At 39.9% G+C, this 15,862-nt stretch overlaps 4 long non-coding RNA genes across 4 annotated transcripts; 2 read left to right on the top strand and 2 right to left on the bottom strand.

Annotated features, from left to right (window-relative positions):
- Positions 1-6,347: 6,347 nt before the first annotated feature.
- Positions 6,348-6,889, bottom strand: LOC142290005 (uncharacterized). The gene is made up of 3 exons (XR_012750197.1): positions 6,786-6,889; positions 6,571-6,671; positions 6,348-6,473 (listed from the first exon to the last, which is right to left on the bottom strand). It is a non-coding gene; the product is annotated as an uncharacterized LOC142290005 (long non-coding RNA).
- Positions 6,890-7,005: 116 nt separating this feature from the next.
- Positions 7,006-7,936, bottom strand: LOC142290007 (uncharacterized). The gene is made up of 4 exons (XR_012750198.1): positions 7,768-7,936; positions 7,339-7,408; positions 7,150-7,244; positions 7,006-7,058 (listed from the first exon to the last, which is right to left on the bottom strand). It is a non-coding gene; the product is annotated as an uncharacterized LOC142290007 (long non-coding RNA).
- A 1,142-nt stretch (positions 7,937-9,078) lies between these two features.
- On the top strand, positions 9,079-9,476 carry LOC142290008 (uncharacterized). The gene is made up of 3 exons (XR_012750199.1): positions 9,079-9,143; positions 9,238-9,332; positions 9,424-9,476. It is a non-coding gene; the product is annotated as an uncharacterized LOC142290008 (long non-coding RNA).
- Positions 9,477-9,592: 116 nt separating this feature from the next.
- Positions 9,593-10,134, top strand: LOC142290009 (uncharacterized). Its single transcript, XR_012750200.1, has 3 exons — positions 9,593-9,696; positions 9,811-9,911; positions 10,009-10,134. It is a non-coding gene; the product is annotated as an uncharacterized LOC142290009 (long non-coding RNA).
- Positions 10,135-15,862: the final 5,728 nt, after the last annotated feature.

Genomic DNA, 15,862 nt, shown 5'->3' on the forward strand with positions numbered 1-15,862 from the left:
TTTGCCCCCTGAAAAAGTTATGTGGGCTTCGCCATATTTTTGTATGCTAGCCAGGTACAGCAGGCAGGTAAGTCTGCCCCCAACCCCCAGTTGCCTATTTGTACCCGGCTGGTAATCCAAAACTGAGGGCACCCCACGCTGTTATTTTAAATTAAATAAATAATTAAAAAAAAAGAACACGTAGGGGTCCCCCCAAAATTGGATCACCAGCCAAGGTAAAGCAGACAGCTGGGGTCTGATATTCTCAGACTAGGGAGGTCCATGGTTATTGGACTCTCCCCAGCCTAAAAATAGCAGGCCGCAGCCGCCCCAGAAGTGGCGCATCCATTAGATGCGCCAATCCTGGTGCTTCGCCCCAGCTCATCCCACGCCCTGGTGCGGTGGCAAACAGGGTAATATATGGGGTTAATACCAGATGTGTAATGTCACCTGGCATCAAGCCCTGGGGTTGGTGAGGTCAGGCGTCTATCAGATACCCGACATCACCAATCCAGTCAGTAATAAAAAAAAATAGACGACAAACACATTTTTATTTGAAAAAACACTCCCCAAAACATTCCCTCTTTAACCAATTTATAAGAATGAAAAACAAATCCAGGTCTGGTGTAATCCAAGGGGTTGCCATGACGATCCACACTGTCCCAGTCAATGAAGAGCAGGATGTTCCCCATTGGCTGGGAGAGCAGTGCAGTTACCTGAGCTAACATCAATGGGTCAGCCCAGGTCATTGCAGGGCATGACAAGTGCTTCCTGTCAGCGAGGTACATTACCTGCGCTCATCTCCAGCACTGCCGACCTGTCACTGAGTTCAATGACCACCGCTTTCACAGCCAAATATCGCGAGAGGCCCGTGACGTCACCGCTAGTCAGTCTCGGGTCGGAAGCGAGAGGTGATGTGACAAGCGGCGGCCATGGAGGACAGTGACAGCGCTGAGGTCGGGATGGCGGGACTTCATCACCGCAGGTAAGCCGAGCGGGACCGTCTGTGTGTGTGTGTGTGTACGTGTGTACGTGCTGCGGGCAGGAGGGGGCGGAGCGAGCTGAGCGGGGAAGTGTGAGCTTCCTGCACGTAACTAGGATAAACATCGGGTTACTAACCAAAGCGCTTTGGTTGGATACCCGATGTTTATCTTGGTTACCAGCTTCTGGCAGGCTGCCAGAGATGGCTCCTGCACACTGTAGCTGTAAAAAGCCCTGCTTTTTGCTGCTAGAACCGTTCTCGAACGTATCTAGAACTATCGAGCTTCTGCAAAAAGCTCGAGTTCTAGTTCGATCTCGAACAGCCCCCAAAATCACTCGAGCTTAGAACTGGAGAACCTCGAACCGCGAACCGCGCTCAACTCTACAAATGACAATACATTTTGGCTTCTGTCACCAAGAGAACTACAATTTTGGGTTTCTTTTTTATTGACCATTTTAGGAGAAAACATAATCCCATATTATAAAAATCCTGTTTGTTTTAAAATATATAGTTCCCATAAATACAAAAGCAAACGACTAAACTGTATAGAAAAAAGTAACACATTCAATGTAAACTTCAATTTAAGCAATATCCCTTTGTAGGAATAAAACTGGTAAAATATGTAATCAAAATTGTTTCATTAACCAAAAATACTTTCCTTCAGCAATAAAAAGGCCCCGTCAGTCACAATTCTGCTCTGCTTGCCAATACACAGTAACTTTCCACAAGGTTTCATAGTGTAGTGGTCATCACGTCTGCTTAATATGCAGAAAGTCCAGGGTTCAATACCCTGTAAAACCAATATGTTCTTGGTGTTGAAATAATAACCTATCAAACTACAATATATGAAGTTCTGGCATTGCTGCCGAATGATGAGATGTTTTAGCTTCCATCATCAACAGAACTACGAATTATTTTTTTTTTCCCCTGGCGGTCAAAACTCGTCTCTAATTGCCATTACTTTGCAGGATTTCACAGGTTTCAAAGTGTAGTGGTCATCACGTCTGCTTAATACGCAAAAGGTCCTGAGGTAAATCCCCAGTGAATACAATCTGTTCTTGGTGTTGAAATAATACCCTATCAACCAGCAATATATAAAGTTCTTGGCTTTGTTGTCGAATAACAGGATGTTTTGGCTTCCATCACCAACAGAACTACGAATTTTTTTTTTTTCCCCTGGCGGTCAAAACTCGTCTCCAATTGCCATTACTTTGCAGGATTTCACATGGTTCATAGTGTAGTGGTCATCACGTCTGTTTCACAGGCAGAAGGTTCTGGGTTCATTCCCCAGTGAAACCAATCTGTTCTTGGTGTTGAAATAGTACCCTATCCAACTACAATATATGAAGTTCTTGGCTTTGTTGCTAAATGACGGGATGTTTTGGCTTCCATAACCAACAGAACTACGAATTATTTTTTTTTTGCCCCTGGCGGTCAAAACTCGTCTGTAATTGCCATTACTTTGCAGGATTTCACAGGTTTTCTAGGGTGGTGGTTATCAAGTCTGCTTCACATGCAGAACGTTCTGGGTTTAATCCCCAGTGAAACCAATCTTTTTTCAGTGTTGAAGTAATTTGCTCTCAACCTGTAGTATATGAAATTCTTGGTTTCGTTGCCAAATGACAATACATATTGGCTTCCATCACAAAGAGAACTGCGATTTTGGGTTTCTTTTTTATTGACTAATTTAGCAGAAAACATAATCACATATTATAAAAATCCTTTTTGTTTCAAAATATATAGTTCCCATAAATACAAAAGCAAACGACTAAACTGTGTAGAAAAAAGTAACACATTCAATGTAAACTTCAATTTAATCAATATACCTTTGTAGGAATAAAACTGGTAAAATATGTAATAAAAATTGTAAATTTTTCATTACCAAAAATACTTTTCTTCAGCAATATAAAGGCCCCGTTAGTCACAATTTTGCTCTGATAGCCAATACTCTATAATTTTTTGTCAGGTTTCATAGTGTAGTGGTTATCATGTGTGCTTTACATGCAGAAGGTTCTGATTCAATCCCCAGTGAAACTTATCAGTTCTTGGTGTAGAAGTAATACTCTATCAACTTGCAATATAAAAAGTTCTTGGCTTTGTTCACGAATAATGGGATGTTTTGTCTTCCATCACCAACAGTACTACGAATTATTTTTTTTTTTCCCCTGGCGGTCAAACCTCGTCTCTAATTGCCATTACTGTGCAGGATTTTACAGGTTTTCTAGTGTGGTTGTCATCAAGTCTGCTTCACATGCAGTAAGTTCTGGGTTCAATCCCCAGTGAAACCAACCTGTTTTCGGTGTTGAAGTAATTTCCTATCAACCTGTAAGAAATGAAATCCTTCATTTCGTTGCCAAATGACAATACATTTTGGCTTCCATTACAAAGAGAACTACGAATTTGGGTTTCTTTTTTATTGACCATTTTAGCAGAAAACATAATCCCATATTATAAAAATCCTGTTTGTTTCAAAATACATAGTTCCCATAAATACAAATGCAAACGACTAAACTGTGTAGAAAAATGTAACACATTCAATGTAAACTTCAATTTAAGCAATATCCCTTTGTAGGAATAAAACTGGTAAAATATGCAATAAAAATTGTAAATGTTTTATTACCAAAAATACTTTCCATCAGCAATAAAAAGGCCCCGTCAGTCAAAATTCTGCTCTGCTAGCCAATAAACAGTAACTTTTCACCAGGTTTCCTAGTGTAGTGGTCATCACGTCTGCTTAACACGTAGCAGGTCTTGGGTTCAATCCCCAGTAAAACCAATTTGTTCTTGGTGTTGAAATAATACTCTATCAAACTACAATATATGAAGTTTTTGGCTGTGTTGCCGAATGATGGGTTGTTTTGGCTTCCATCACCAACAGAACTACGATTTTTTTTTTTCCCCTGGTGGTCAAAACTCGTCTCCAATTGCCATTGCTTTGCAGGATTTCACAGGTTTCATAGTGTAGTGGTCATCATGTCTGCTTCACACACTGAAGGTCCTGGGTTCAATCCCCAGTGAAAACAAGCTGTTTTCGGTGTTGAAGTAATTTCCTATCAACCTACAGTATATGAAGTTCTTGGCATTGTTGCCGAATGATGGGATGTTTTGGCTTCCATCACCATTAGAACTACGAATTTGTTTGTTTTTTTCCTGGTGGTCAAAACTTGTCTCTAATTGCCATTACTTCGCAAGGATTTCATAAAAAAAACATAAAAGGAGGACGAAATTACAATTAGATAATGTGCCAGTCTGGAACCTATCTGCTTATATCCTTTCAGAGAATCAAATTTCTCTATTAAGCAAGGGCTTGGGATTCTCACCTAATACTAATTTTGTTGTCTTCCATACCAGCTTAGACCTGAAAAAATTTGCCAGAAATATAACGTTAAAGCGACACTTCTTTCAAGATACAGAGACAACAGTAAATATCCAAAAGACTATTGTACCAACTGATAAACCTTATATTGCAAATGACTACCCATTGTTTCAAGAACAAAAAGCCATCATGGACCTCCGTCTTCTCCAGTCGGACCAGAATCAGCAATTTTACTCTGAAGACATTAGATCAAAAATTCAGTTGTCTAATTAGACATATTATCCAGTTCAATCATGACCAATGATAATGGACACTTTTCAAGAACTGATAGTCCAAGAATTAACAGAGCTGAACAGGACATTCTCCCCCCACAGAGATAATCTCACAAAAGGAGAAAGAACCGCATTGTCTGAACTAATTCATAATACTAACATAGTGATCAGACAAGCAGATAAAGGAGGGTTGATTGTCCTGCTCGACTCTGGCCTATATAAGAAATTAACTCTCTCTGATCTACAGGACCTGGATACCTATGCTGAACTACAAAAGGATCCTACTGACCATTACAATATTCTTATGTTAAAAATCTTGGAAGAGGGTGTTTGAATGGGAGCCATTGATAGTAAAATAAAAGACAATCTATTTGTGTCATTTCCTGTGGTACCAATATACCATTAATTACGTAAAATACATAAAAACATTTTTCCTCCCCCCCTCCGGCATAGGGTCTTTGGGGGAAAAATTAGGAGGTTGGGTGGATCAATTTTTGCAACCATTGGTTTATAACATCCCAGGTTTTATCAAAGACACGAAAGAGATTGTCAAAGCATTAGATAGATTTCATTGGCAAAAAAACTATCGATGGCTCTCATGCGATTTAATTTCATTGTACCCTTCAATACCACACAATATAGCATTAAGATCTCTGTCACAACATTTGGACAGATTCAGCACTTATGAAACTGAACTTAAGGATTTTATTTTGATGGCTGTACAGTTTCTCTTACAACACAATTATTTTACCTTTGATGGACAGTATTATTTGCAGTGTAGGGGAGTCAGTATGGGGGCTCGATTCTCCCCCTCGCTAGCTAACATTGTCATGGTGAGGTGGAAGGAACAGTTTTTATACGGTGATGCCAACCCATTCAGCAGCAGCAGCAGCAGCAGTAGCATCCTTTGGTATGGCAGTTACCTTGATGACATGCTACTGATTTGGGTTGGTCCACCAGAAGAAATCACAAACTTTTCTGCTTCACACCCAGAAGTTCCTGGGTTCAATCCCCAGTGAAACCAATCCGTTTTCGGTGTTGAAGTAATTTCCTATCAACCTGTAAAATATGAAATTCTTGGTTTCGTTGCCAAATGACAATACATTTTGGCTTGCATCACCAAGAGAACTACGATTTTGGGTTTCTTTTTTATTAACCATTTTAGCAGAAAACATCTTCCCATATTATAAATATCCTGTTTGTTTTAAAATATATAGTTCCCATAAATACAAAAGCAAACGACTAAACTATGTAGAAAAAAATAACACATTTAATGTAAACTTCAATTTAATATCTGAACCACTAAAAAATGTTGTATAGAGTAGTAGTTATCCAAAACACCACTATTAGATCTACTCTTAAAAATCGTTTATTATTATTAGTTAAAACAGAACAAACATTTTGTTCTACTCATAAATAGGCATAGAAACATAAAACAAAAAAATCAGGTGCAAGTGCAGGTGTCAGACAAACAGTGCCCTCGCCTAGGGACAGCCCCAGACCATGTGGCTAGGTGAGTTAGGGGTATAGATTCGTCACTGTCAGAATGATACTGCTTAGTATGTGCTGTGACTCTCCCTCATAAGTTAGCTTACTTCACTTAAATGAGCCTAAGTTAGCATAGTCAGACTCGCCGTCCTTGCTCATCTCTAGCGGGGGTTACCACCACCAAATAAACGTGATTAACATGTAGTACAAATATATACAGAACCATAGACAACAGAGACAATAGGCGTTAGGTGTCCAGGGTTCTACTGTTACATAGATTTCCCTAGTTTGACAATACTGGAAGGTTAGATTAGAGTCTAGGATGCCACTTAGCTTGTGGATCTCCTAGCTCTCCCGACGCGTTTCACCCCCCTAACGCTGTATAGGGGATCATCAGGGGAAAAATGGAGGAATCACTCCTTGGAAAGAATGACACCTGCAGATAAATGATGCATAAATAAGTAAATGGGTATTAATATAAATATTCTTTAGACTGCAATCTTTATGAGGTCATAGCCCTCAAGATAACTTACAAGGTAGTAGATCCCTGTGATAGAGTACTTGTGTTCTTAAAAGATGCCAGGGAGACTATCTCCAAACCAAATAGTGATTGCAACTTCCCATCGGATAGTGCCTGTATGTCAAAGAATGCAATGAATATCCACTGTGTGATGCATAATGTATCATAACTCATACTCATGATAGAGTTGGGAAGGGTCTTGTCGGCATAAGGCTATCTATCTTTTACCTTGACTCTCCGGGGATGAAAGTACAGGTATAGCGGATTTGTCTATTGTAGCCAGGAAGTTAGATCCATTCCTGATGTTCAGGTTGTCACTGAGTTTCTAGGTCAAAATATAGCTCCTGTGAACAGATATAGGATAAGTATGAACCTATATTTCATCTATCAGATTCTACATGAACTGGGTAGCAAATACCTTTTGTCGGGCAGTCAGACAAAATAATCTATAGGATTTGGAGAATACAGCTCCTCCAGATGTGGCTGATCACTGATTTTTTCCTATAGGAAAGGTATACTACATTACTGGATGTTCTCATAAATCTCACCCACACAGCTCTGTGAGAAGCAAAAAAATGGCAGGGCATTTTACCTGTAGGGAACAGTTCATATATGGATGTGGACAAACGGGTGCAAAGGTCCCTAGTCGCCTGCGTTCGGACCGTGTGTAAGGTATATTCTTATCTCCTGTAACCAATTATTACATCATACAATTAGGCTCTCTGAATAATGCTCAATACATGCATGAATTAAGATACAGTGGTACAAGTGCTAGGTCTACCTGTAAGGAGGCAAAGAAGGGAGGTCTGTCATGGGATTATGGCTACCTGTAGACCCCGAGTATATATACCCTGTAACAGAAAAAATGATGATAATAATAATATATCGTATTCTTGGAATCCAGTGATACAGGTACAAGGGGCACAGTGCATACTCCAGTACATATTATGTATGTCTTATAGATAAACTCACATCATAGTGCTCAGTACATACATTGATGACAGTGTGTTTACCTCACAAGTCCCATAGACATTGCCAGACAGGGAGCATGAGAAATGAATTGCATAATGGGCCTGAACACTGGGTTTGGAGTTATTTTGTAGTTATATAGGGTCCTGTCCCATACAAACTAGGGACAGGATTATTATCTATACTCATAAAGCCCTGAAAATTTGTATGAAAATGAATCTTATGCAGGCAGATCACTTACCATCCTATGGGCTCAACCAGCAAGGACTGTCAGTCCCGAGTGGAAACACTCTATGTACGCTGGGAGCCCACGGTCCAATAGATGCCAGGGAGGATGCAAGGGGAGGATGTCCGGGAGACCACCACGTCTGATTGTTCCTGTCCGATTCCCCACTCCCGGATAAGGTATTTAAACCTTTTCCGGGCCGGATAAAAAGTCCCGCCCGCCAACCGGAAGTGCCCCGTTGGCCGGAAGTGACGCATCGCTATGTGCCGAGGCATCGTCGGCCGGAAGTGATGTATCCCTGTGTGTCACATGCATAGCAGGTCAGGTGACTGGCCGGGGGCGGTGCTGAGGGATGTACTAGATCGTATATGTAAACAGATCGCAATAGCCTACATATTCATAGGTTAAGTGACCTGCCGGTGTGCTTTACTGGGGTGTATGATATGGTGTGCACACGGTACGCATTGCGATACATATATCGCTATGCGTCATATACTATGTGAGTCAGGTGACTTGCTAGGGGCGGTACTAGACGATGTTCTGGATCCCAACCAGTGGAGCGCATAGCCTTCTACGTCTGGGCGGGGTCATGTCATATAGGGGCGGAGATCATGATTATGGAGCGCATAATTGCATTCCATACCGTTCCATAAGCACTAGTATCACGGAATATATGTACAGTATTACTTGATGGATCAGACGCACCTGATTGGCACATAGGTATCGTGCATAATGGGATGCAAACAGGGCCAATGCGTATTGGAGCATTAAGTATTGGATAGACAAAAGATAATTGCTATTGCTTTCCTTGGGTCCGGGATAAATCATATAAGGGAATTGTCCCATAGTTGTTGCAGTCTAATATTAATGTTGCTAGTATATGGTATGCAATGACCATACGCGGGGTATAAACGTAAAAACACTCGGGACTGACAGTCCTTGCTGGTTGAGCCCATAGGATGGTAAGTGATCTGCCTGCATAAGATTCATTTTCATACAAATTTTCAGGGCTTTATGAGTATAGATAATAATCCTGTCCCTAGTTTGTATGGGACAGGACCCTATATAACTACAAAATAACTCCAAACCCAGTGTTCAGGCCCATTATGCAATTCATTTCTCATGCTCCCTGTCTGGCAATGTCTATGGGACTTGTGAGGTAAACACACTGTCATCAATGTATGTACTGAGCACTATGATGTGAGTTTATCTATAAGACATACATAATATGTACTGGAGTATGCACTGTGCCCCTTGTACCTGTATCACTGGATTCCAAGAATACGATATATTATTATTATCATCATTTTTTCTGTTACAGGGTATATATACTCGGGGTCTACAGGTAGCCATAATCCCATGACAGACCTCCCTTCTTTGCCTCCTTACAGGTAGACCTAGCACTTGTACCACTGTATCTTAATTCATGCATGTATTGAGCATTATTCAGAGAGCCTAATTGTATGATGTAATAATTGGTTACAGGAGATAAGAATATACCTTACACACGGTCCGAACGCAGGCGACTAGGGACCTTTGCACCCGTTTGTCCACATCCATATATGAACTGTTCCCTACAGGTAAAATGCCCTGCCATTTTTTTGCTTCTCACAGAGCTGTGTGGGTGAGATTTATGAGAACATCCAGTAATGTAGTATACCTTTCCTATAGGAAAAAATCAGTGATCAGCCACATCTGGAGGAGCTGTATTCTCCAAATCCTATAGATTATTTTGTCTGACTGCCCGACAAAAGGTATTTGCTACCCAGTTCATGTAGAATCTGATAGATGAAATATAGGTTCATACTTATCCTATATCTGTTCACAGGAGCTATATTTTGACCTAGAAACTCAGTGACAACCTGAACATCAGGAATGGATCTAACTTCCTGGCTACAATAGACAAATCCGCTATACCTGTACTTTCATCCCCGGAGAGTCAAGGTAAAAGATAGATAGCCTTATGCCGACAAGACCCTTCCCAACTCTATCATGAGTATGAGTTATGATACATTATGCATCACACAGTGGATATTCATTGCATTCTTTGACATACAGGCACTATCCGATGGGAAGTTGCAATCACTATTTGGTTTGGAGATAGTCTCCCTGGCATCTTTTAAGAACACAAGTACTCTATCACAGGGATCTACTACCTTGTAAGTTATCTTGAGGGCTATGACCTCATAAAGATTGCAGTCTAAAGAATATTTATATTAATACCCATTTACTTATTTATGCATCATTTATCTGCAGGTGTCATTCTTTCCAAGGAGTGATTCCTCCATTTTTCCCCTGATGATCCCCTATACAGCGTTAGGGGGGTGAAACGCGTCGGGAGAGCTAGGAGATCCACAAGCTAAGTGGCATCCTAGACTCTAATCTAACCTTCCAGTATTGTCAAACTAGGGAAATCTATGTAACAGTAGAACCCTGGACACCTAACGCCTATTGTCTCTGTTGTCTATGGTTCTGTATATATTTGTACTACATGTTAATCACGTTTATTTGGTGGTGGTAACCCCCGCTAGAGATGAGCAAGGACGGCGAGTCTGACTATGCTAACTTAGGCTCATTTAAGTGAAGTAAGCTAACTTATGAGGGAGAGTCACAGCACATACTAAGCAGTATCATTCTGACAGTGACGAATCTATACCCCTAACTCACCTAGCCACATGGTCTGGGGCTGTCCCTAGGCGAGGGCACTGTTTGTCTGACACCTGCACTTGCACCTGATTTTTTTGTTTTATGTTTCTATGCCTATTTATGAGTAGAACAAAATGTTTGTTCTGTTTTAACTAATAATAATAAACGATTTTTAAGAGTAAACTTCAATTTAAGCAAAATCCCTTTGTAGGAATAAAACTGGTAAAATATGTAATAAAAATTGTAAATGTTTCATTAACCAAAAATACTTTCTTTCAGCAATAAAAAGGCCCCGTCAGTCACAATTCTGCTCTGCAAGCCAATACACAGTAAGTTTCTATCAGGTTTCATAGTGCAGTGGTCATCACGTCTGTTTAACATGCAGAAGGTCCTAGGTTCAATCCCCAGTAAAACAAATCTCTTCATGGTGTTGAAATAAGTGTTTCACCTGAAACGTGTAGTGCTGGTCATGTTTTTCATTGTATCTGCGTGATGAATTAAAGACCTTGGTTTCTCTGCCTAAAGAGCTGGACATCCCTTCTTCTTTATTTGCAATACTAGGCTATGGCAGTGCCTGTCTGTGCTCCAGGGGACAACCAGGAGTGTGCCTACACACGGTGAGCTGATATATATTACTGGATTATTTTCTGCCTTTCGGGACTCCCGTGGCTTTGCTTTCCATACTAATTGAGCATACAATGTTGTTACCTTTCTGGACTTAACCCATTTTGTTCATCTAACCAGTAAGATGAATGGCCGTAGCCAACGACTAGATAAAGCTAAGTTACTATTTGGTGCTACAAACACGCATGCACTTGCCATTTCTGTATCAAGCGATGAATCAGTGAAAATATTGCAAAAATTGGCAGAAAAAGAAAATAGAATTTGGTGGAATGTAACCACCTTAAAGAACTATGCTGAAAAGTCTATTATTCCAAGGGGCTTACGCCTGAAAAAAATTCCCAACACAGTCTATTCTGAAGAATTTGTCTCCAAATGGAATGATTTATTATCTTTTTGCTCTCTGAAGCTCATGGGTCTAATTATCGAACATGAAGAGATCACACTTAAAGAGACCCAGACAAGTTTGGATGAAGCAAAATCTACATTTAAATCTACTGTTTCGGAAGAAGATTTTCTGGAAACTATTAATCGCATACAAGTATCTGTTGATAAAATTGAATCAAGTATTATGCACATGAAAAAACGCAAGCTTAATAGGGACTTACATGACTATTCATCTAACCAAGTCTATGAATGGGGCAGATGGGAGAATGCAAATAAATGGAAAAGCCCGCGCTCCATACTAAAAACTCCCAAAATGAAATCTAAAGTCTCATTTGGTTCCTCTGATCTGGACACTTCTATGGTATACACTACTGATGAATCATCTGTTGAATCAACATTTCAACCTTCAAAAAACTACTACAGAAAACAGAAAAATTTCAAAAGAAATGTAGAAGAGGAGGTAGGAAGCATAAATCCAAAAGGTTATGCCCTACGTCCAAAAAGGACTTAGACCTAGATGCCAATTTTGATGTCATTAATTTGTCGTCACATAATGTGTCAGAAACACAAAGAGCACTTCTTGCACTGGGTTTAAATTTTGCCCCAACAAACAATTTTGATTTTTTTTGGTACATTGTGTGATATCAATAGATTTGTTCGTAATGCTGTTATAAAGAAGAGGCTGATGCACAATTAAACACTAATAAGGCTAAGCATGAAAATGTGTATGCAAATTTTGATTTTAGAGAACAACTTGCATTATTGTCATTGGAAGACCTAGATAATCAACACAAACCAGAGTCCCCCTTTGATAGCAATATTGCAGCTCGAGTCCCCAATCCAGATTTTTATCCCTTAAATGAAAGATGTGAAGCCATAGTTGATTTTCAAAAAAATATGGAAAGGGATTTTAGATTACTACATGATTCGGGCAAAAACACCAATCTCAATAACTTGAATGTCCAGCAGAGGGAGGCACTACATCAACTAGAAAATAATAGTAATATTATCATCAAAAAATCTGATAATGTGGGATCGGTGGTACTAATGGATAAGACTGATTATATTGATTGGATGTATCTTTTGTTATCAGATAATAATACATATGCCCCTGTTGCCACCGATCCCACCCTTACCATCAACAAAAAAATTCACAAGTTAATAAGTGAAGGGGCCTCCCTTGGTTGCTATAGTAAAAAACATGCTGAATATTTCGTAATTGATACCCCCAAAATACCCATTTTATACGGGTTACCTAAAACACACAAAGGGGAAAATCCACCTCCCATGCGGCCTATAATGTCAGGTATTAGCTCGGTGGGTGAGAGGCTTGGACAATGGATTGATTCGGTGTTGCAGCCTCTGGCCCGTCGAGTCCCAGGTTACCTTAGAGACACTATCAGTGTCTTGAATGGAATCAAAAACATCAAATGGCAGAATGGTTATGGGTGGATAACAGCAGATGTCATCTCTTTATATACTTCAATACCCCAGCAGGTAGCATTAATGGCGGTTCAACATCATTTGGTAAAATATTCGAATTTTGACAATGAAAAGGTGTTGTTCATATTGGACACCATTAAGTTTCTTATGGCTAATAACTACTTTCTATTTGATCCTACATTTTTCATCCAAAGGGTAGGAGTATCTATGGGTGCTAAATATTCCCTGTCAGTCGCAAACCTAGTTATGAGTTGGTGGGAGGAAATGTATATTTACAGCGATGACAATCCATTTGCAGAGTGTGTGGTCTGGTATGGGAGATTCATCAATGACGTCCTCCTGGTGTGGGCGGGCGGTGGGTCTCTCGTATCAGACCTCACTACCTATTTAAACAATAATCCTCTCAACATAAAATTTAAAGTGAACTTCCAGCAATTTGCTGTGGAGTTCCTTGATTTGCGGCTGACGGGGCATAGTAATGGTTACATTGAAACATGCACCCATGGAAAACAAGTATCAGGTAACAACATATTGCATGCAGCAAGCCATCACCCAATACATACTATTAAAGCTATACCAGTAGGGGAAACTCAACGTGCTTATAGGAATTGTAATTCACAAACAACCTTACAAACTGAAATAAATACAATTAATTCTAGACTTAGAAACAGAGGATATAAGAACTGGATGCTCAATAGAGCACAAAAAATCGTAAAATCTCGAATCACTCCAACTAAAGTTCATCCCCATAATTCATCTAAGAATCGATCTACCATTAATTCAGTCATTACCCTTGCATTACAATACAGCAACCAATTTAATGATATACGTAAAATCTTTTATTTTAATTTAAATACATTAAAAACAGACAGAGTTCTGAAAAAAATTCTCGATAACAACTGTAGAGTGGTTGCTAAACGATCAACCTCTCTGGGTGACAAATTATCCCCAAGTGACATTATCAGTAAGAAATCGAACTTTATAGGCACTAACTGGTTATCCTTAAAGGGTTTCTACCAATGTGCCAGGAAACATTGCAAATTATGTCCATTAACTTCTAAAAAAATCACATCCTTTGATAATAATAATGCCAGTAGTAGCTATGCAATTAAAACCTTTATAAACTGTAAAAGTACATATATTATCTACTTGGCAGAATGCACAATCTGCAAATTAAAATATATAGGTAGTACTAAACGGGAACTGCATATACGCATTAAGGAACATCTGTACGACATAAGACACAAAAAAACTTCCAGAGGCACCTCCCAATTATCAAAACACTTCATTAATAAACACAATGGACAATTTGACACCCTACGAGTATATGGCATAGAAAAAATACAGAAGTCTTATAGAGGGGGTAACTTAGAAACATTTTTACGTAAAAGAGAGGTCTGGTGGATATTCAGACTAGGAACTACTTTCCCTCATGGTCTGAATCTCCGCAGAGACCTCATGATTTATTATTAAAAAATATATATTAAATAAGTCTCTTTTGCCATCATATTGTGGCTTATAGAATTTTCCACAATGTATAAATCGAGTGCCAGTTACCATTGTTATCAATCTTGACTCAGTGTGTGGATAATTTGATTTTATAATGTCTAGTAGTAAACGAACATTTGCAACACGTAGGTCTGCTTCTGTAATGGTGAACTTTCAAGTTTGCTTTAGGCTATGTGCCCATGCTGCGGATTTACCGCGGATTTTGCGCGGATTTTTCCGCGGATTTGCCGCGGATTTCCCGAAAATCTGCAGCAGTGGCACTTCCAAGCCATTTCAATGGCATTTTGGAAATGCTGTGTCCATGCTGCGGATTTTTCCGCTGCGAATTTGCCGCGGATTTTGATCCGGAAAAATCTGCAGCATGTCAATTGTTTGGTGCAGATTTGGTCCGGATTTTTGGTTTTGAATGGCGGAAAAAAAAAATAAAATCCGCATCAAAATCCGCGGCAAATCCGCGGTAAATCCGCAGTAAATTCGCGGCAAATCCGCGGGTGCGGATTTGCCGCGAATGTCGCGGATTTTCAGGCAAAAAAATCCGCAGGGACATTCTAGCGTGGGCACATAGCCTTATACTATCTGCGATCGTGTGATTCACAATGATCCTATTGTTAGCAGGGTGTGTTCACGTCCCTAAAAAAAAAGCTTGGGGCTGGTATCCCAGTGTTCACAACAGAGGTTTTCCTATGTGAAGTTTATGAATGATCCAGCTACTGATTTAATGGCACTGATTACAACATGCGGTTTTCATCTGATAGTGTTAATCTGACAGCTTGCCGTGGAGGTGTGTGGCTGATTTTCCACACACTGAGCATAACAAAAGCATTAATTATACCATAGATAACAGTTTGACATGAATAGTCACAATTTAAATTATAATCTCAACAATCCTTGTACTTTGTACTACATCTAGGCAGACACAGCCAAAAATCATCAAATAAATCTTTGCAGAGACCTCATGATTCATTATTAAAAAATATATATTAAATAAGTCTCCCTTGCCACCATATTGTGGCCCATATAATTTTCCACAATATATAAATTAACTGCCAGTTACCATTGTTGTTAACTTTGACTCCGTGTGTGGATAACGTGTGGATACTGTGACTTCATAATGACTGTTAATTAGAGATAAGCGAACCGGCCGTGGTTCGGCTCGAGTTCGGTTCGCCGAACGAAGGTCTCGTTCGAGTTCGGCGAACGTTCGACGAACCGAACTCGAACCGCATGGGGAACAATAGGAGGAAATCACAAACACATAAAAACACATTATAAATGTACACATACAGTTAATAAACATTGCCATAACACTTACCGGTTCCCGCAATCCCTCCTGCACTCTGTCTCCTGCCGCTATTCCATCCGATGATCGCTGAATCCTCCCGGTAACCAGCACTGCCAGCAGTGATGCAGGACCTATCATGACGTGAAAAATAGCCATGTGACCAGTCAGGTGCCTGTTATCTCATTGGCTACAGACTGGTCACATGACTATGACGCGTCATGT

This window comes from Anomaloglossus baeobatrachus, chromosome 2 (genome assembly GCF_048569485.1).
Source record: "Anomaloglossus baeobatrachus isolate aAnoBae1 chromosome 2, aAnoBae1.hap1, whole genome shotgun sequence".
Taxonomy (NCBI): Eukaryota; Metazoa; Chordata; class Amphibia; order Anura; family Aromobatidae; genus Anomaloglossus; species Anomaloglossus baeobatrachus.